Source organism: Neolamprologus multifasciatus, chromosome 3, assembly GCF_963576455.1.
Source record: "Neolamprologus multifasciatus chromosome 3, fNeoMul1.2, whole genome shotgun sequence".
Taxonomy (NCBI): Eukaryota; Metazoa; Chordata; class Actinopteri; order Cichliformes; family Cichlidae; genus Neolamprologus; species Neolamprologus multifasciatus.
The window spans coordinates 16,906,049-16,927,200 of record NC_140441.1 but is presented as its reverse complement, the minus strand read 5'-3'; the positions used below and the strand labels follow the sequence as shown (position 1 = coordinate 16,927,200).

The following is a 21,152-nucleotide window of genomic DNA, read 5'->3' as shown; positions in this document are numbered from 1 at the left end:
CTTGCATAAATTATGCAAACTTTTGTCCTTGTGCCAAGCAGTGCATCTACTGAATAATAATTACAAAAGGGACTTGGGGACTCGAGTATGCTGAATATGAAACACAAGCCATTGTCCCCCCATCTTCGCTGCCCAAATCAGGGAAAAAGGAGACAAGGGTGCATAATAAAAAGTGTCACGGGTGACGTAACTTTTGCTGTCTTTCCTTTTATGCTTGATGTCTCTCAAATGCAAACTGTTCTGCGGTGCAGTTGCCCAACGCTTTCAACATTTAAGCCACAAACTCCCTAGATACGCTCCTAACATCATCTCTCCGATAGACACCAATTACATCTCCAGCCTGGCATGTAAATTAATAATCAGTTCCTTTCATGTCATGATAGAGGCTTAGATCGTGGCTGGACATTTACAAGAAGTTAGCGCGGTTTCTTTTTCTTTACATGTTTTTTTTGTTTCCTACGCTGGAGTTTAACGGTTTGAAGATGAGGTTGTAAAGATGAAGTTTATGAACAGAAATCTAGAACTGTCTGCCGAACATCTGGCTTTAACAGCGCTCGAATATAATCCGATATAGTTTTAAATGAAAAGCAAGCATTTTTATAACAGCACATATGATACATATATGCACATGATGTATATTAGACACTGCTTTGGCATGAGATACTGAAACTAACAGTGCATCCGCACTAATCTGTTTTTTGGCTAAAATCAAAGCCTGGCATGAACAAAGCAGCAGAAGGACAGTTGTTGGTGATTTGATATGCTAATGCAATTACCTTATTTGCTAATCTGGTGTTCCCCCGTTCACCACCCAATCCTGTTTTGGCAAGGCAAAGGTGTCCAATTTCAGGTGAATCCAACCCCCCACTTTTTTTGTACGTGAAAGAAGAGAGCGGTTTGTTGTGCGCCTCATTAGTTAAACAGCTTCCTTTTCTTTATTTGAGTCACTTTGAAGCTCTGATTGTCGACAGATTTTGGCCTCGATTCCTTTCTTCCAGCGACGTGCTTTCGCAGTTTTTTCAGCCTCTAATGCTGGCGGCCAAGGAACTGAACTTTGTGATGAATTAAGTTTTTCTGTTTGTACTTCCCCCCCACTATAATGCCCACTGTATACTCACTGCACACTTTGTTAGATGCAGCTGTTCAACTGCTCATTGATGCAAATATCTAACCCGCAAATCACATGGCAGGAAGACACAGTCGAGACAAGATGCTGAAGATCAAACCGAGCATCAGAACGGGGAAGAGAGATGATTTAAGTGACTTTGAATGTGGCATCATTGTTGGTGCCAGACAGGCTGAGCTGAGTATTTCAGAAACTGCTGATCTACTGGGATTTTCCCACACAGCCATCTCTAGGGTTTACAGAGAATGGTCTGAAAAAGAGGAAATATCCAGTGAGCTGTAGTTCTCTGGGAGAAAAAGCCACGTTGATGCTAGAGAATAGCCAGACTGCTTTGACCTGACTGCAAGAAAACAATGACACAACTAACAGCTTGTTACAACCAAAGTATGCAGAAGAGCATCTGCAAGAGCTCTTCCAGCAGCAGAAGACCACACCAGTTGGCACTCTTCTCTGAGAAACTGAGGGTACAGTTCACACGGGCTCAACTAAATTGGACAACAAAAGATTATAAAGAAGTTGCCTGGTCTCACTGACAAATCTGCAGCAACTGTGTGATGCCACAGAGTGTCAATATGGACCGAAATGTCTGGAGGTTTCCAGCACAAAGGGGCTCCCAATAAATCAACTAGCCCTGAAAATGTATCGCGCCACGTTAGGCTCATATCGGGACGTCACTGGTAGTAAGAGCTATGAGGGCTATGCTGTGACGATCAGAGATGGGCAGTAACGCGTAATCCGATTGCTTTTTTCAAGTAACGAGTAAAGTAAGGGATTACTAATGCAAAAACGGTAATTAGATTACCGTTACTTTCCCGTAGAAACGCTGCGTTATTGCGTTACTAAAACTGTGATTTTTTTGTGAGAATGTCTCATGAGAGTGACGTAAGCGAGTGCGACATTCGTGACAACAGCTGTGTGCAGATCAACAATGGATATCGAGTGCGGGAGAGAGTATGAACGTGCAGCGTTTAAAGCGTGGAAGTACTGACCTTACTTTAAGTTTGATTCTATAAAAAGTGACAAAAACATTAGTGTCTGTTGTGCGTGGGAAGAAAACTTCTTTTCTACAGCGGAAAAAAACCCTAAACTTCCAAGCAAACACAGAGTGTGCTACGACATAATGGGAAATTCACAGAGAAACTCACGGATTCTTCCACTGACCGCTGCGGCACACCTGCACCAGGGTAAACATCCGCCTACCCTACTCCTGCTTTACAGGTGAAAATAGAGCAACAGCACCGCTAGTCTTTGATTTTATTTATTTTCTGCTGTGTTTTACTTGCATCTATTTGAAAGAGTGAGTCTAAACACAAAAAATATTTTATTTTATGTGCTGGAATGTGCAGAAAATAGGTTTAAATGTTAAACTAATTTCTTCCAGTCAGAGAATGTTGCATATAATTGAATTTTTGCTTGATGCATAAAAGATTAAAACTGATAAAACAAGTTTTAAAAAGAGACTTTTTCATTTGATTACATTTTGTATGTTGGATTATGTAGAAAAAGTAGAATTGGGCTGAAAGATCTATCACTTTATCACCTATTCAGGTTGTAAATCGTGTTTTTAAAAGTAACTAAGTAACTAAGTAATTAATTACTTATAAGTAATCAGTAAAGTAACGGGATTACTTTTTTGGGGAAGTAATCAGTAATTAGTTACTGATTACTTTTTTCAAGTAACTTGACCAACACTGGTGACGATGAGGAGGGAAGCACAGAAGTGTAGGGGATGAATCAGGACGGAGCTGCCGTGGGTGCGCTGGTAATCTTGCCCCCAACTGGTCACAGCAGATGGTCGCCCCTCCCTGAGCCTGGTTTCGCTGGAGGTTTCGTCCTGCTAAAAGGGAGTTTTTCCTTCCTACTGTCGCCAAGTGCTTACTCATGGAGGGTCATCTGACAGTTTGAGTTTTCTCTGTATCATTGTCTTTATCTTGCAATATAAAGAGCCTTGAGGCAACTGTTGTTGTGATTTGTCTCTATATATAAAACTAAACTGAACTGAATTGAATGCATGTTGTCCCTTTGGTATTCGGCGACTTTCAGTACATTAAAATCACTCCGTAACAAAATGTAGCCAGTTTAGCATTATGCTAATGACACTAACCTGATCTAAGTGGCAGCTTTTCATTTACCAAAGAGTAATAAATAAATAACTCAATAAATGAATAAATAATAACTACATCTTTTAATCTAAATGTCAACAAGAAAACTAATAAGCGCACGTAGCAAAAGAAATTAACTATTCCTTTTAAATTAGAAATTACATATCTCAGCGGACTGATCTAATAAAGAATTTTCTCTGTGTTTTTGGTAGCTGCCTTGTTAATAGATGTGATAACTGCACTTTTGATTTGAATACATTCCCCTCCATGGCTATCTCCGTGAATACCAAATGAATTTACTGGATAAATTAGCATGCGTGTTTTGTGAAGAGCATTTTCTTTTGTTTAATTCCACCGGCGATCTGTTTCATTGTGGCGATGGGGAGGGTAGGCGTGGTTGATTGATTTATGGAAATCCAATCTGTGCCGGTGACATTTGTCAGGCTGTTATATCAATAGCATTTCTGACAGAAACAATAACCACTCCACCATTACAGACAGACCAAAATTATGACAAACACGAGGCAGCGTTACGCACAGGGAGATTTAATTATGCACAAAAGAGCTTTCACAATATGCATTTGCACGTCAGGTCTCTGTAACTCAAGACTTTTTTGTCTTCATTCTCCCTTTCTCAAAAAAAAAGAAGCGATCACAAAGTAAAGAGGGACTGACGTGCTTTAAACGCACACGCGCACACGCATGCACGAGGCCTGCACACATCTGCTCGTCAGTGAGCCTGTTGGAAACTGTCACATGCCTGGCAGGTTCTTTAACTTGGGCAGATGGTGCAGTGCAATTAGGCCCACCAAATCTTTCAATCAATCTCCTGTACGCCATATGAAGAATCTGGACCTGAGCTGGCAGTTTCTGTTAAACCAATGCGCTTGTCCACTTTGTATTCCACTCGCTACTTTTTCCAAATTGTCTCTATTCTCACTGAAACCCATTCCTGTCCCTCCCTGCTCCTGATACGGCCCGAATAGTTTCTTTGTTTTCCGTCATTTTCTGCAAGCGACAATAACTCCCCTTTCTTTAATACTTTTCCTCACATAGTTCTCTACTCTTGCGAGGTCTACCCTAATCCTCCGCAGCCCCGGCACGCACACAAACAATTTTTCTCTATCCGTCTCTGCCCTCTCTCTCGGCTTGTTTAACCAATGGCCTGAATACAAGACTGTACTGTAGACAATAGGCAAGCGCAAGTGTTTCATTCACACCCAATTACTGTGAAAGGGATTTTTCTGGCCAGAAATTCACAGAGGAGCACAATGAGAGTGTCAGAGAGGAACGAGATATCCCTGGCGTTTCGCGTTCTGTCCCATGTTCCGCACACAAAGGAGAAGAAAAGCGATCTGGTGTATCCGACACCAGCGAGAGCCATTAGCAGGGAGTCGCTTAAATAAGGATAGCTCTAACTGAAGTGCTAACAGAGAAGGGAAACATCTGCTGCTCGAGCTGGGCCCTCGTTGGCCCCGAGGAGTCCGCCTTTGATCAGCGGCCCTCGCAGCCACCTTGCTACAAGAGCGCAGATGAAACAGCCTCTCAAATACACGCGGGGAGAGGAGCTGCGAGAAAAACGTGGCCACAGTAACAGAAATGCAAACACGCAAACAATCAGGGTTAAAGCTTCACGGAGGCGCAGACAGACCCTGTGATGGGTTTCGAAATTCAGGTATTACCTTAAAAATCTGCAGCATCACTGGTGCACTGTTTCAGGGCGGAGGGGAAATATAAAGTTGCTCAACTACTTTCTTTCCTCCTGCATAAGAAAAAAGAGGACACATAGTCTTTTACAGGGGAAGCAAGAGAGCCAAACACCTCACTCAAGAGCGGGCCAGACGCCACCTTTGGACTGCCAATCCCGCTGTTGTATTTCCCCCACCTGTGACGGGAAGATGATTCACTAGGCCTGCCAGACTGCATCTAGGGACTGTGTGTACTGGGGCGTGCTCACTCCCAGCACAGACAGAGGGGAGGGGAAAAAAAACAAAAAAAATAACCCAAACTCGCCACATTCTCGGCTGCACTGTGACCTGAAAAAAGCAGTTGATAAAATAATGGGGAATGTGAGCTGGTGTATCATACACTACCCAGTCGGGGTGTAACAATTCACCAAATCAAGGCATCGGGCCAAGTGATTATGATATGGCAGACAGGAGGAAATCTGGGTCTACACGGGCAGAATGAAATAAAAATCACAGTCGCCCTGCATGAACACACCAGCTGCACCACAAATGCGATTTCAGAATTATAGATTAAATTGGATTTTTTTTTTTTTAAACAAGAGCATGTATATGTAATTTTAAGGTTCGTATTTTTAGCTGCGGAACCCACGCTCCACCTGTGCCGCTTTCCTCTCTGAATACAAATATGGCGCTGAGGCGGCTCTGCTTTGCTGATGCAAATGGAATACTAGTTATAACCAGGGTACACGTGACTTGACAATGGATTTACAGCCTCTCAAAGGCATCCAAACAACACACACAACAGTGCGTGTTTCTGCAAAATACTTTTCCTTCCCTTGCATTACCTCCAGTCACGCTTTTCTAGAATTTTTATATTCGTCGTGCTTTTATTTATGTTGCAAGCGCTGGCATTTGAAATAACTCTGCAGTAGGATGAATGAAAGTAATTTTTTTAAAGGTGTTTTTACAGGCTACAGCAAACTTTATAAAAGTATGCAGTTCTTTCAACAAGATATTGGGCAAATTGTTGAAGAAAAATTCAATACTGCAGCCCCCATAACATTGTTAAACTGTAAAAAAGTTCAAGGATACTTGCTACACCGCTTAGCAAAACCCATATTTTTATTCGTGAACTGTACCAGAGTAGCTTTGCATGACTGACAAAAATAATAATTTATCTTACACACTTGCACAACCTCTCACGTCATCCCCGTTGTAAAGAAGCTTATATAGCTTCACCATTACTTTAAGCCAGCTTTTTTCTGATTGGCTGCCCCTCATAAATGGAAGGATGACTATATTATGGATATCTGCTCTTATGGACACCACAGAGATTTCACAGAAAGGACATAACAGTCTATAACAACAAGGTAATTCTTGGACAATAAAATAGGACTATATTAAATTTAACCTATGCTGATTGTTTTTAGCTTAGATCTAAGTGCCACAGAATGGAAATTACATTTATCCGGCTGCGTGACACTACCTCATTCCCTTTAAGGGGACAAAAAAGAAATGGAAGAAAATCCTGGGAGTAGAATTATAAAGGCCACAGGAGCTTAAAAGTCACAATGCGGTGACTTGTGCACAAGCTCCAGAATTTCCAGGTGCTCATTACTCTAACGTAGATAACATCCTGAGGGTCATGCCTGTTCTAATTCCTAATTAACTGGCCAGTGACTGAGGTCGTGGTGGGCAGTGACCCTGACCAGCGAACAGGACCAGTTTCTGTCTCAGGGCATTGCTTTTTACTCTGGTTTGGAAACGCTCGCTCCCTCCTCTAATGCAGTTTACTGTAGCGAGTGTCAGAACAGAGTCATGCTTTGAAAAAGATGGCGTAACTCCCCCCCTGGAGTCTACACAGCAAACAACCGTGGACTAAGGGGTAACCGCAGTTAAAAGCTTCATGCGAGATTCTGTTTGTTTTGTACGTGCCATTCATCAGTCAACCAGAAATAAAAAGGGCACAAACACAACAGATGAATAATTCCTGACTTCATGGCTAATCTCGGGTAAAGCTGCGTACCTATCAGTGGTATGTTTCTATGCTGTCTCCGAGATTAGTCATGTGTACACTTGCAGTGCACATGCATACTGGGGCATTACCAGCACTTGTAGAGAATACAAAAGAGGTGACTACATGTCTGTGTTTGCTGTGGGGAGATCAGGCGTGCCCTCTACGTTACAACACAGGCCACCTGCAGTCTGGGAAAATAGCTTTCTAGAGGGAATTAGAGGATTGTGAGGAATGAACAAGACAGACATGAGTAACCCGGCCCAATATACTACTTATCTACAAGCTTATATTTCACAAAGGAGGCAGATAAGCTAATACATGCCGGCGCAAGGGAGGAAAAGAGCAGAAATTAGACTGGCGAGCGTGGAGGGTGGGGAGCGAGGGCGAAGAAAACGTATCCAGGTCGAGATCCGTATAAATGCGGTCACTCGCGACAGAGCCCGGATGCTTTGAATCACTGCAGAGCAGTTAACCATTGACCAGAGGGACTCATAGCATGAGATCCATGTCATTTGTGGTTATTCTATTCCAGGGACCATGAAAACAAAGCATAAAGCCGTTATTAAGGCCTCCACCTGCCCTGGGCAGTGAATGCAAGACTAATCAATAAGAAAGAAAGGTATTGTGGTTTGTCTTAGAGGTCAGGTGATTTTATGTTGGTGTGCACCGATCTGTGCGTGTTTGAATATAGATAAGATTATCCTGTTCTCTTTGAGGTAGGTGGTCTGGATTGCAGAGGCAGGCGTCATGTTGCAAGTATTCAAGTGTAACGGTGAAGGAAGGACTCTGATGCAACACACATTCTGTCACCGTTCTTGCTTCTTATCTTACTGATTAGTATTCATTAACTTTATAAACCCAGACTTGAGTGTGTAATATATTTACCTTTATGTGATAACGTCATGTAGCAGGTCACTGTTGTGCAAAAGGGTACGTTAGACTATATTTCATATTTATGCTCTAAAATCTAGCATTAAACAGCATTAAACTTCTATTTTTATTATTTATAGCAGCTATTCTGTTTGCATAGGTTTTTCCCCCTCATCTTTTCTGCCGTCTACCACAATATCTTTGTTTGACACAACCAGGAGGTGCTGCCAAGATCGAACCCAACATTGGTTTTGATGTATATTATTGTTATTTCCTTTTAAATTTGTATTTGATTAAAGGTGCTAGTGCATGCCTTTTTCTTGATCCTGACAAACTGAAACACACTAACAGCACCCAAAAAAATAGCTGCTGTAGTTTGTTCAGATGTAATAACAGGTTCATTTTAGCCTGTTGCTAGGTGGCTGCTAGGCATCTATAATTCAGCTTTGTGGTTGTCACTGTTGTGCAATGAAAACAAAATGCTTTTATGAGGTGCTGTAGATGCACAAAAGCTAAAATCGGGTCATTTTATTCCAATGCTAAGCAGCCGGCTGAGAGGCAACGTGATGGCGTCATAATGCATCATGCATAGTTCAGCTTTTGCATATATATATTCATAACACACAGGAAAAGACCCAGGGAAACCGAGTTAACGATAAAAATGGTTTAAAAAATAACAATAAAAACTGGTAAAAACCCTGAAAGCTATAAATTTCACACCCAAGCCTCAACTCTCGCGGCCCAGTACCAAACGACTCCGGTTCGTAGCCCGGGGGTTGAGGACCGCTGCTCTAACAGGAGTTCAAGTCAGAAAAACAAACAACCGAACACGTTAAATGTGTTGTAGTAAGACGCATATTTGTGTTTGACAGCTATAACAGTGAAATTTTACAGCTTTGGGAAACCGAAAATGTATCTTGTGTTTTCTTTTATCCACATGATAAAAATATATTAAATGATGATTGACATTTTTATTAAGTAAACTATCTAATAATCAAAAGCCAGGTACAAGCTAGCTAAAGCTTTTGAAATATGACACTTTGGAGGTTTTCCTTTTGCTGCATCCCTGATTTGATTTCACACAACTATTTCCCCCCAGTTTCCTGACATTTTAGAAGTATAATGGCGCGTGTTAGTTATAGTCCTGTGCAAAATTACAGCCGATTTTGTCTGATCGCTCTGTGGAGTTGTCTGGATTGTGGAAAACGGCACTGAGTTAAGCACAGCGCATGTCATGTTTGAACACTTCACAATAAGCCGCAAGTGACAAAAATTGAACCTCAATCGTCAAGTACCACAATTCCATTCCCCGGTGTATATTACGCAATTATCTGCAGCGCCAGGAAACAAATCCCATTGACTTGATTCCTATTTAATTATTCTACTTGAAAATCCTTTTTGCTCCCTCTTTTTCTCTGAACCTGAGAGAAAGAGGAAACCACTTTACCCAATAAAAAAAAAGAAACTAAAAAAAATCCCCCCTCTATCTGAGAATTGCATTTCTCCCAGCTTGTCAGTTTCCATTCACAAGAACCCACCTTCAGCACTTATTTTATTTAAACTTTAGTAAATGTGGCACAAAACACAATAGGGGTTTCGGGTGGTAAAGTAATTACCTAAATACAGTGTGACAGGGGAGGTTGATTCATTCTGTAGAAAACACTGCCTGTTAAGACGAAAAAAGTGTTGACAGAGTCGCGAGAGACAGTAAAATGGAAGGAGGAATAATGAGAGAGACACAGAGAGGGGCAGCGTACAGTTCCCGTCACCAAACAAAACACTTCATATTTCTTTGAAAGACAAAGTGTTAAGTTAGGCTACTTTGCGCTCTGTCAATAGAGACGTTTATCATAGGCACAGCCACGGTCTATATATTGATTAAACCATCCATCACTTAAACTCTACAAGACATTATTTCTAATTAAAAAGTAAGTCATAAATTTCGGGCTTTATTGCCAGGCTGGGGCTGTAAATAAAACTCAAGGGAGGGCAGAAACGGATCGCGGCCCCTATCAACGGTTTTAGAGCCACCGTAAAAAGGACAGACGGGTGCGACGGCACCTTCGGGATCCTCGCGTGGAGGGCGGCATCCCGACTAAACAGATGCAAATCAATAATTCCTCTTCGCTTGTGGGGGTATTTTTTATAAGACAGGTGCTTCCTCACAGAGGAGCACCCCATGCATATGGGGAACAAATTAAATTTTCACAAGCTACCTGGGAATATGTAAACAAACGAAAACCAAAAAAGAAAGGTCTGCATTCCAAGCACTTGAAAATGATGTATGATCATAGGAGGTCATGAAAGCGTATGAGGCGCTCCATCCCACGACAGAGTTGGCCAGCAGGCTGGCAGCAAATGCGGGCTCCCATTATCTATCCGTGTCTCCATTTTCCTCAGCTAAACAACAATTTTGCTGCCAAAATATGCAGTCGCAGGACATTATTTAATGATCCCTGATGACAAAGAGGCCATTAGTACACCTACACCGCAGCCAAAGCTCCCGGTGTTGGACGGGACCGCACTAGCTCAGTCAAGGCAGAGGACACTTCACTTTTGACAACTTCTGATTACCTCAGTGCGCGCGCAAGTTGTCAGGCGGTGAACTCCCCTGACAGCCGGTTGCAGCTGCAGATGTGGTTATTTTTTGACAGGCACAGAAGGTTTGATTTCACAGGTACTGACCGAAGGGAGGGAGGGAGAGAGGAAATGGAGGGAATTGGGCGATGGAAATGAAGAAAAGGCATGTCGCCGGCTCCACGGCTGACAAAGGGAGGCATGTGCAATCATTATTCATCCCCTTCTCTCTCCTGGGCTGCTTTAAAAAAAAAAAAAATCTTTTTTTTTTAATACCTGCCAAAGTGGGAACAGTGCTGACCACACAAGCACTTTTTTGACTCTGACTTTGTGATAATGGAAACACTGTTGGATCATATTTGCCTAAATCATGGCCAGACAAGAGTTTTTTTTCTTTGTTTAGTTTTTTTTTGCCAAAGTGAAAGAAGAGGCCTCGGTTTTGGTGAGAGACAGAACGAGAGAATCGCCCTCTGGGGGGAAGCGAGAACTAATGAGTGAGCTAAAAAGGACAAGATGGAGTGATCCTCTATAAAAAGACTAGCAGTAATCTCTTCCTCTCCTCCCTCTCCTCTAGCCTTAATGTCCTAAGAGATCTTGGCTCCTCCATAAAGCCTGCTGCCTCCACACATCAAACAGAGCTGATTAGAACAGCACACCTTTGCTGGAATTGAAGCTTTTGGATAGGGTGCAGCAGAAGTTCAAGGGAGAATAAGTGCTACGAAAACCAGAATGCGAAGAAAAAAGGCTCTTGAGGTTAGTTAGATACACCTGAGTAACAAATAAAGAGTATAAAAAGAGTATAAAGAGTAGCTTTGAATGTAGGCCAGTTGTTGCTTTGCTACAGTATATCAAATGGGATAATGGCAGACCCCCCTACCCCCTAGAGGTGCAAGCTATGCATGAATCTAATAGCAATCAACAGCTCATCCTGTTCATTTAAATCAGCTTGAGCGGTCACAGCGAGGAGCTGGGCGATACATGGGCACAGTGGGGAAGCCGCGGAGAGGAAGGGCTGGCAGAAGATGATGGAGCGAAACCACTGAGCTGCTGTGTGAGCTCGCTGTCAGGGGTGTTGTTTTATTAAGACACCCAAACTGTCAGGCTGGGAATCAGGAGAACGACCAGGCACATGACAAGACACTTTCACGAACATCCCAGTGACCCCTCCTCTTTCCCTTACCGAAAATAGCCCCGTCCAAATTTAATGCTCTCTCTGTCAGACCTGGGTGGGCATCGGTGCTGAAGGGACTTTTACTTTTACCAGTCATGAAAAGTGAAACACTCACCTGCAACGCCCTGTGGGACTGTGGAGGTGGGCTGTGGCATGCAATAGCTAAGTGGGTATGTAGAGGTCTAGAGATGGAATGGAAAAGAGGAAGTGTTATCTCAGAAATCCCTCCACTAAACAGACACACAGGGTTAAGGGAAGAGGTCAACAGTGTGGGAAATGTGTTCTTTCACTTTCTTACTGAGTTAGCATTAGCATGTTTAGCATTTCGCATTAGCACTGACTTTGAGTGGAATATAGGAAAAACAGTTAGCATGACTCAACCTGTCCACAAATAACATAATCAGTTTATCAGGACCTTTAAGGCTCTTTTTTAAAATACATATATTATATTTTGACAGATAAAATAGCATAACCCAAACTTGCTTAACAACAGTTATGCTAGCCTAGCTAGCTGGGCAGTGATTTCCTGAAATACTTCAGTTAGCATGTGCTAAATTCACAAATCCTGCTTCTTACATTTCTATAAGCATTAAAACAAAACATAACATAATTAATAAGTCCAAAATAATAATTTTCCTCTTCTTTCCCACCATTGTATTATAGTTATGCTAACCTACCTACTGTCACCGGACACTTTATACCTGTTCAACCGAATGCAAATATCTAATCAGCCAATCACATGGCAGCTCAATGCATTTAAAAGTGTAGATGTGCTCGACTCGAGACCACCTGCTGAAGTTCAAACTGAGCATCAGAATGGGGAAGAAATTTAGGCGATTTAAATGTCTCTGAATGCGGCATGGTTGTGCCGGATGGATCAAAAATTCCTGATCTACTGTGATTTTCCCGTACAACCATCTCTAGCGTTATAGAGAATGGTCGGAAAAACAGAAGATATCCAGTGAGCGATAGTTCTCTTTGTTGATGCTAGAGGTCAGAGGAGAAAACTAGACGGCAACAGTAACTAAAAAAACAAAACACTCATTACAACGACGATATGCGTCCCCCAAGGTATCCGCTTTGTGCCTTATCGTACCAAATGAGCATGACTTAAGCACAACATGTTGCCGACTATGTGATTCAAGCTGGGTAACGCACCCTGTCTCAAAGCTCAGTTTATCTCAAACCGGTTTCTTGAATGTGACAATGAGTTTACTGTACTCAAATAACCTCCACAGTCATCAGATCTAAATCCAATAGAGCACCTTTGGGATGTGGAGGAATACAAGATTTGTACAATGTGTGTGCTGGCAACAAATATACAGCACCTATTTTGTTATCATGTCAACAAAATCTCTAAGGAATGTCTCCAGCATAACAGGGTGTCCAACCCAGTGCTAACAAGGTGTACTTAATATTGTCCCCGATATTTCCTAAAACCTTTAAACTAAATGCAGCTATTGATTTGTTTTAAACTCTTCTTTGAGAGCTATATTTATTCTGTACCGTTGATACCAAATTTTGCAGGCGTTACAGATGCATGGAGAAATCATAGATGGCATTACCATGATAATGCAGTTCAAGAGAGCAACAAATTGCCACTGAAGACATGAATATTGTATTGGAATAGATGGGCGTTGGAGCTATATATAGTGCAGTGTCACAGCAAGCACCACATAAAGCACAGGTACATGCACATACAGCGCGCAGACACATTCCAGGTGACGTAACACTAAATAATTACGGTTACATCCTCTCGATGTGTCCTTGCGTGGAGTTTTATTGTGCAACTTTACCCTCAGCTATAAACAAATGGCTTAAAACTGCCTGCCCCTTACTGACTGTGAGAGTAATTAGAGTATGAGACTGTTAACATATGCTCTCAAAGAGAAATGATCATGTATGACCTCAACGGCAGAATGAAAACTTTCCTGTCCTGTCTGCAAAAAACGTTCACCTCGAAAACACGCCATCTTTGATGATTCTAATAGCATATTAGCTATTGGACACAAATTTGCTTGAGGTTAAAATCAATAATCATCAAATCAACATAAAGAAATGACTAAGCAGCATTTTCATAAAGCTGCGGGAGCACTTTCACATCAGGCCCCCCTCGCGCCCCACTACCCACTGGGAGAAAATGACCACAAACACGTCATAATTAATCTATCCCCCAGCAAGGTGCGGTTGTCTTGACAACAACAATTTTCACAGAGGGTCATCATTATCAGCCGTGCACTACACAAAACAATGTGTGCCTTTTAAATAATTTGGTCATTTAGAGGGTTTCGATGCTGTCTGGTATCCTTGGAGCAGCCTGCTTCTGGCCTGACCATAGTTGCCCCAAGTAACAGGACACGAAAAACAAAGACGTGCAAAGTCAACTACCTCTGGATAGGATTCAAATTCAAGAACACTGCTGACATTGGCCGAAAGGATTTCACTGCCTTTCCATTCAAATGACCTGTTTTGCATCATTTCAACAAGTCCAGGCAGGATCACGCTATGAAAACAAACGGCAGGGCTTTAAGCTAACAGAACCAAAAACCTGGCGGGGCTAAAGTAATCTCTGGCCACTGTGGTTAAAGTAACCTGAATGGTTGATGCTAAAGGAAGCCACTTTGGCTATGCAAAGCACTGCAGACAGACACGGAGCTTCAACTCTCTAACAGGCTAAAAAGAACTTTTGTTGCTCTGCAGCTTTGTAGATGTTCAGATAAAAATGGGGTCTATTATATTCATTTCCAGCTCTTAACTTTTATTCTTGGACTTCACCCAGAGTATCTATTAACCAAATAAAAAAAAATCCTTGCAAATCTTTAAGCAGCACCTTAAAGGTCGCCTTGTGTCTGCAACACTGCATCACTCGTCTCTTTAAGGCTCCCTTTCCTAAAAGCCTTTCGCTGATTGGCTGCTCCTTGTCGGGTTTTCGTAAACACAACCTGGTGCTCGTGGGCATTGAAACTCTTTGTCTTGACATTGTGGACCTCCGGAAACAAACTGTAAACCTTGGACACAGTTTGGCAATATAACGGTAGTTACACTTTGCTTCTGATACCTCAATCTTGCTCTTTACAGATGGAAGAGCCGTGTCTTTTAGCATTAGCTGCCCAGCTTTGCTATCGAATGAGTACTCTGAAGTGGCATGAATAAACCAACAATGAACCTGAGATTACCATATAAGGAAATCCTGTGCCTCTGACATCAATCAGACACAAGAGTAGAAAAAAAGCACCTGAAACTGAGTGTTTAGCGCAGTCTAAAGCAAGAGCATCCGAGCATTTGGTCAGAGGGCCCGGTGGCGCCAGTGTCCGGCAACCTCGCCTCTGTCAGTGCACCCCAGGGTGGCTGTGGCTATAATGTAGCTTGCCATCACCAGTGTGTGAATGTGTGTGTGAATGGGTGGATGACTGGTTGTGTAAAGTGCTTTGGGGTCCTTAGGAACTAGAAAAGTGCTATACAAATACAGGCCACTTACCATTTACCATTTACAGGTTTGTAACAGCACAAGTATCAGAGAAAAAGGAAGTATAATCGGTCTACTTTAGGATTCTTCTCGCGTATTAGCTTGAAAAATATCCTTCTGCCAAATGACACTTGTTTGTAAATCAAACGGTTTTTTTAAAGCCCCACAAAGTCATTGCCTTCAAGTGAATTAAACATAATCGGCAGTGACCACAAATCAGGCAAAAAAAAGGTACATCAAACGAAGGTCGTAATTCCACGTCAGAGTGCATTAGGACGTTTATCATCAAAGCGATGCCTAGCTTTTAATTCATTTGACATCTTTCAGCACTAATACAGTATCTGATTTCTGAGGAGCACTGGTACACAGTCACACAGCGTGACATCTGAAGGAAAGCAGCGGGTTACAGGACAAGTCCCTGAAATATGTTTTTACACAGAGCAGAGACCAGGGCCATTATGTCTGTACCAGATTTTCACTTCATATCTAAAACCACAAGCCAGCAGCATGCATAAGTACCGCCTGCTGCTCTCAATGTTATTCAAATGACAGCACAATTCTATTTTCACCTTGCAACTAATGTGGCCATTACTCCTATGTCAGCAACATTTACTGTCCTTCCCTTTATGCTGGATATGCTAGAAAATGTGAAAATTAATTCTGGAACAAAAAATGGGGGGGGGGGGGGGGGGGTTATCTTGAAATGTGTGTGTAGCTGCTGGGATTAAGCTCAAATAAAACAGTTCCCATCTGAAAAATCCCATCCCAGCAACTCTCATGAAACAGCCACATGGAGAATATGAGGCCCTGTGGTCTTATCAAAGAGGTGATATGACACATTTTCCCCACTGTGACGCTTTTTATGCCTTGATCATGTTGAAAGCGATGTCACAAAATAGCATAAAAACATCAACGGGGGCCTGAAAAGCAACGTAAACAGAGTACACACCAAAAAAAAAAAGAAGGAAATGGAAATAGGAAGGCAAGTGCACTGCCAAAAGGAAGTTGTTAGGAGAAAGAGGAAAGGAGGGGTGTCTACACTGAGTCAGATGAAGGGGAAACAGGGTGGATGGATGTAGTGGTGTGTCTTTGTGTGTGGAAGAGTGTGTGTGTATGAGTGAGGGAGGACGTGGGGAGAAGGGGAAGTCGGCAGGCAAACCTATCATCCACGGAGCCCACCAGTAAACTCTGCAGGGCAAACAATCTCCCTAATTGAATTCAATCCAGGCTCACCGCAGGAGGCACCGAGGATAGTGGATCCATTCAATATGAAGAGGGTTGCTTGGAGGTGGCGGCAGTGGAGAGAAGTGTGTGTGTGTGTGTGTGTGATGATGGGATGAAAGGGGGGGGGGGGGGGGGGCTGGTGTGGCAAGTGACACAGGAAAGGGAAAGAAGATAACTACAAGAAGCAGAGAGCAAACACAAGGGCTGCAGGAGACAACAACGGCAAACAGACAGGGAGAGGAGACAGGAGCCCGGCGCAAGGAAGGTTCTGGTGGTTAAGAGTCAGCAGTGAGGGGGAGCAACAGGCTTGAGGTGTGGAGAAATGGAAGCCAGCTGTGCTTTTGCATGATTACACCGAAACATCATTTGCATCAGGGAATGAAATCCAAGCACGCTCCGTAGATACGTATGGTTACCGACCAAAAGAAAAGAAAAAAAAAACACCCTCCTCGCCGCCGCCGGCACAAATTAGAGGCCTAACAGTGGTGTCCCACAGATTTGCATATGAAGATGAGCACCTATCGTGAATCATTTTCATAAACATCCTATTGCGCGCAGAGTACAAGCCCAATTGGCCCACATGAATGCTCTTCATCACTGTGCTGTGCTGGGTGGGGTTGGTGGTGGTGGTGGTGTATGGGTTGCAGACTTAATCTGGGTTGCGCTGCATATTCATGACTTGCACTGAGTCACTTTCAGGCCCATTTGTATGGTGGGCCTGAGAGTTCAAATGCACTGCAACTGAAGAAAACACCAGCAACTAGAAAAACGCTAAAGACAACGGAAGTAGGAAAAAAAAAATCTCACAAAATAAAAGTGTTTTTGGGGAGACGATAGTGTGACGGACCAGCTGCAAAAATGATAGCAACCAAAACATGGGAAGAATTGCACTGAGACACCCTTAAAAGAAGTGGGATTCGCCGGTATAAACGATCAGAAGATGCCATGGTAACGTGTGTTTTAATAAATATACTATAAAGTTAGCTTTGCTGTCCGCCAAATTTAGGTTACTCGTTTCGGTTTGCTTACGGTAGCTTTTAATAGCATTAGCTAACTTCTTCTCCAATGCTAACTGAGTGTTCATGATTGGTCTGATGTGATGTTGATCCGGGACCAACATTACTTTGATGATAACGCAGAGATATCATTCATATAATGCTGTAGCTACATGTTTGCTATTAGCCATTTACTGTTAGCTTGTCTCTTCCACAGTGTGTCGTTCATCCCAACTTCCTCCCCTCACCTTTAGCCAATCACGGCTGATGACTGCCCCTCCTGTGCCTAGGCTTCTTCCTGTTAGAAGGGAGTTTTTCCTTGCCACTGTTGCCAAGTCTGAGTTATTGTAGGGTCTTTACCTGACAGTATTATAGAGTCCCTTGAGGTAACTGTTGTTGAATTGAATTTGTGACTTTTTGTGTGCTTTTGCAGCATTTTTTTTTTTCAATTTGCTGGTGATTTCCTAAGCTGCAGTGCGTCTAAACTCTCAGGGCCGCCGTACATTTACAGTCTGATGCTGTCAGAAATGCTGATAAAAAGTGTACAATACCTCAGTTTGAGAGAGGAGAGCGGTCCTTGAGTGCTGCTGCTGAACAAATCCCGTATATCATATTCCAGATAGGGAAAGCACGTCCTGTCCTGGAAGAGAACACAAAAGTTAGAGCAGGGCATACTTATGTTAGAGCAACACACACCGACTCTCGCTGTATTCTCTCCAAACGGGCGACAGGGGACGCAATTAAAAAGCAGGAACCTTTAACGTCTGCCAACATGAAGAGGCATCTGCACGTCTACTGTATGACACAGATTTTCTTAAAAAAAACAAAAAATTTAAAAAAAGGAGTCCAAGCGTTACTTTCTCCAAGCCACATCACGCAGACACTTTTTATTTTGCTCGCTTCTGGGTCGACCGTTATTAAGTGGCATCTTCATAAATTTTTCAGCTGCTTTCTTGTTCCCATACTGGCGCTACAGCCCGACTGCCGCTGTATGAAGTGCTATTCAGGTCACATCAGCTTTTAATGGCTGATTTATTAGGGCCCAACAGGAGCTTGGTGATGGGCTGCAGGACAAAGAGCCTGTTTTAAACTACATTAACACTCTGCAGTAAATATCCCACACAACATTAGCATTTTGATGGCAACCTCCCCCAGTCACCTTTCACACTTTCCAGTTTTCCCCTCGTTATCCCTCCCTGCCTCTTTAGCCATCGTATCAATCCATCTTTGGAGTGCTTTCTTTCAGAGATTTCTCGTCTCCCATCCTTAGCGTTGCCCTGTTCACTACATATATTTCAACTGAACGCATTCAATTTATATCTGTGTGCGAGGGGTGAAGTGGTTAGGTTTAATTATAGACGTATTAATGAAGAGCATGCACACAGAGGGAAAATCAAATGGCATTCAGCGGTTCTGGGAAAGAGCAATTCTTCAGCATCCCTGATGAAACACACGACGAGCTGTTCTCTTTGTTATTGTGACGCAAAACAATCATTACATGATTTATAATTAAATCTCACATGCAATCATAAAACTGATGAGCACCAAAGCTTTTGTAATTGAGGTGTCTATGGCACTGGATGGTCTTGAATAATAAGCTAAAAACAAAAAAAAAGAAAAAGGATTAATCGGTAGCACTGTGTTTACTATGCAAATTAGGTAGATTTTCCTTTCCTTGACTTAATTAAAACAACCTTTTTTTCTTTCCTCTCACCTATTTGGGTTGTCCGCCTCATGTCCACGTCTCTTTTAAAAGCACTGGCTGTGATTTAAAATGACAGAGACACAGGGAAAACGAGAGTCTAGAATTTGTGCATGTGTGCCAATGATAAAAAAAAAAAGGTACTTAGTGAAATGATTCCTTTACTTCTGTCAGATTGTGCAAAGATGCTTGCAAATGAAAAGGAAAAAGAATGGCTCTCAATTATATTGCCAAATTTCTAAATATTATCTAGGCACAATGGCCAACCGGTCTTGGCTTTCGAACAAGTGCCGGGGACGTGCTTCATCAAATCTGCTGTTCATTATGTTTGATCAAATTTGAGACTTTGGCAGAGAAAGCAGATGCGATAGGTCAATTTAGCTGAACTGCTGAAACTAGTTTGGTCAACAGAGCATCTGCCAGTCATTTAGCAGGCCTGCAAGTGTTTGGAAAGGAGCACGGTCGCACCATATTGCAACAATCCTAACCACATACTGCTGCACAAAAAGGAGAAATCAATTGCACCGAGAACAGAAAGCAAAAATTATGTTCTGGGCGGTATGGTAGGCTTTCATCGTGCGCTTTCACTTGATTTCACTTCTTTTTCTGATCAAACCTAATTAACAGTAATTACAGCAACTGGACAGAGCTTTAATTTTACACATTTACCTCTTATAAACTCCTTGCTGCTCTCCTTGGGCTTTCGCACTCAGCAGAAACACTATCAGAGCCAAATTTACTGCTCTCGTCCAATCATTACTGTTAAAGTACTGGCAGTAGTTGGGAGGTGAGGCTTCCAACACATCATCAGTGAGTTCTGGACAGAGAAATATACATACATCCAAGGCTGAATGACCGACGCATTATCTGGAAAATCACCTAATTTTCCTGTTGGAGACAGACACTACCAATGTCTACTTTACCAGTGTTGCATAATCATATACATTTTTTAACTGCAAACAATCATGCCACCTTGTCCGTATATTAGCTGCTCCTTTAAAGATGAGTTAGGTTGTTGTGTGGAAGGATTGCACTCAATTAGCAGCCTAGCAAAACATAGTGTAAATGTAAGAGGATCTTACATTTACAGTAGGGCTGTGAGATACTACAGATTTGGTATCGATCCGATACAAAGTAAATACAGGGCCAAAATTACCGATACTGATACCGATACCAAGTAAAAACGGGGCCAATATTACTGATACTAATACAGATACCAATACCAAGTAAACACAGGGCCAATATTACCGATACTAATACAGATACCAAGTAAACACAGGGCCAATATTACTGATACTAATACAGATACCAAGTAAACACAGGGCCAATATTACCGATACTAATACAGATACCAAGTAAACACAGGGCCAATATTACCGATACTAATACAGATACCAAGTAAACACAGGGCCAATATTACCGATACTAATACAGATACCAAGTAAACACAGGGCCAATATTACCGATACTAATACAGATACCAAGTAAACACAGGGCCAATATTACTGATACTAATACAGATACCAAGTAAATACAGGGCCAATATTACTGATACTAATACAGATACCAAGTAAACACAGGGCCAATATTACCGATACTAATACAGATACCAAGTAAACACAGGGCCAATATTACTGATACTAATACAGATACCAAGTAAATACAGGGCCAATATTACTGATACTAATACAGATACCAAGTAAACACAGGGCCAATATTACCGATACTAATACAGATACCAAGTAAACACAGGGCCAATATTACCGATACTAATACAGATACCAAGTAAACACAGGGCCAATATTACTGATACTAATACAGATACCAATACCAAGTAATTACAGGGCCAAAATTACCAATACTAATACCGATACCACGGGTTTTAACCTACAAAGGCAGCTCATGTAGAGGAGAGAAATGTGTCATTTAGATGTAAATCATTCTCTATTTGCAACCTCTAAACACACTTTAATGACCACTAAATCAGTGTGATTTGTACTTTCCACAACATCTTGTTAATGCAACAAAACGTAACGCTTTTTGGCTTTTCATGTATTTTGAAACTGGGTTATTTGGAGTCCTGGAATGTGTATTGGCTATAAATAAAACAGACTTGACAATCAACACAAAACGGTTCAGACAGTTTTCATAATGCGTGATTTCCAAAAAAAAACAACATGTACTTAATAGAGTTCAGTTTGCTGCATTCTAGAA

The 21,152-nt window shown here is 42.0% G+C and overlaps 1 protein-coding gene across 12 annotated transcripts in view; it reads right to left on the bottom strand.

The window, feature by feature from the left end:
* LOC146521807 (adhesion G protein-coupled receptor L3) overlaps window positions 1-21,152 on the bottom strand; it is a 281,489-nt gene that overhangs the window by 235,655 nt on the left and 24,682 nt on the right. For all 12 annotated transcript variants that reach the window (XM_085144243.1, XM_085144224.1, XM_085144236.1 and 9 more), the window contains exon 2: window positions 17,788-17,876. The gene's annotated coding sequence lies outside the window, so the exon portion shown is untranslated. The remainder of the gene's footprint in view (window positions 1-17,787; window positions 17,877-21,152) is intronic.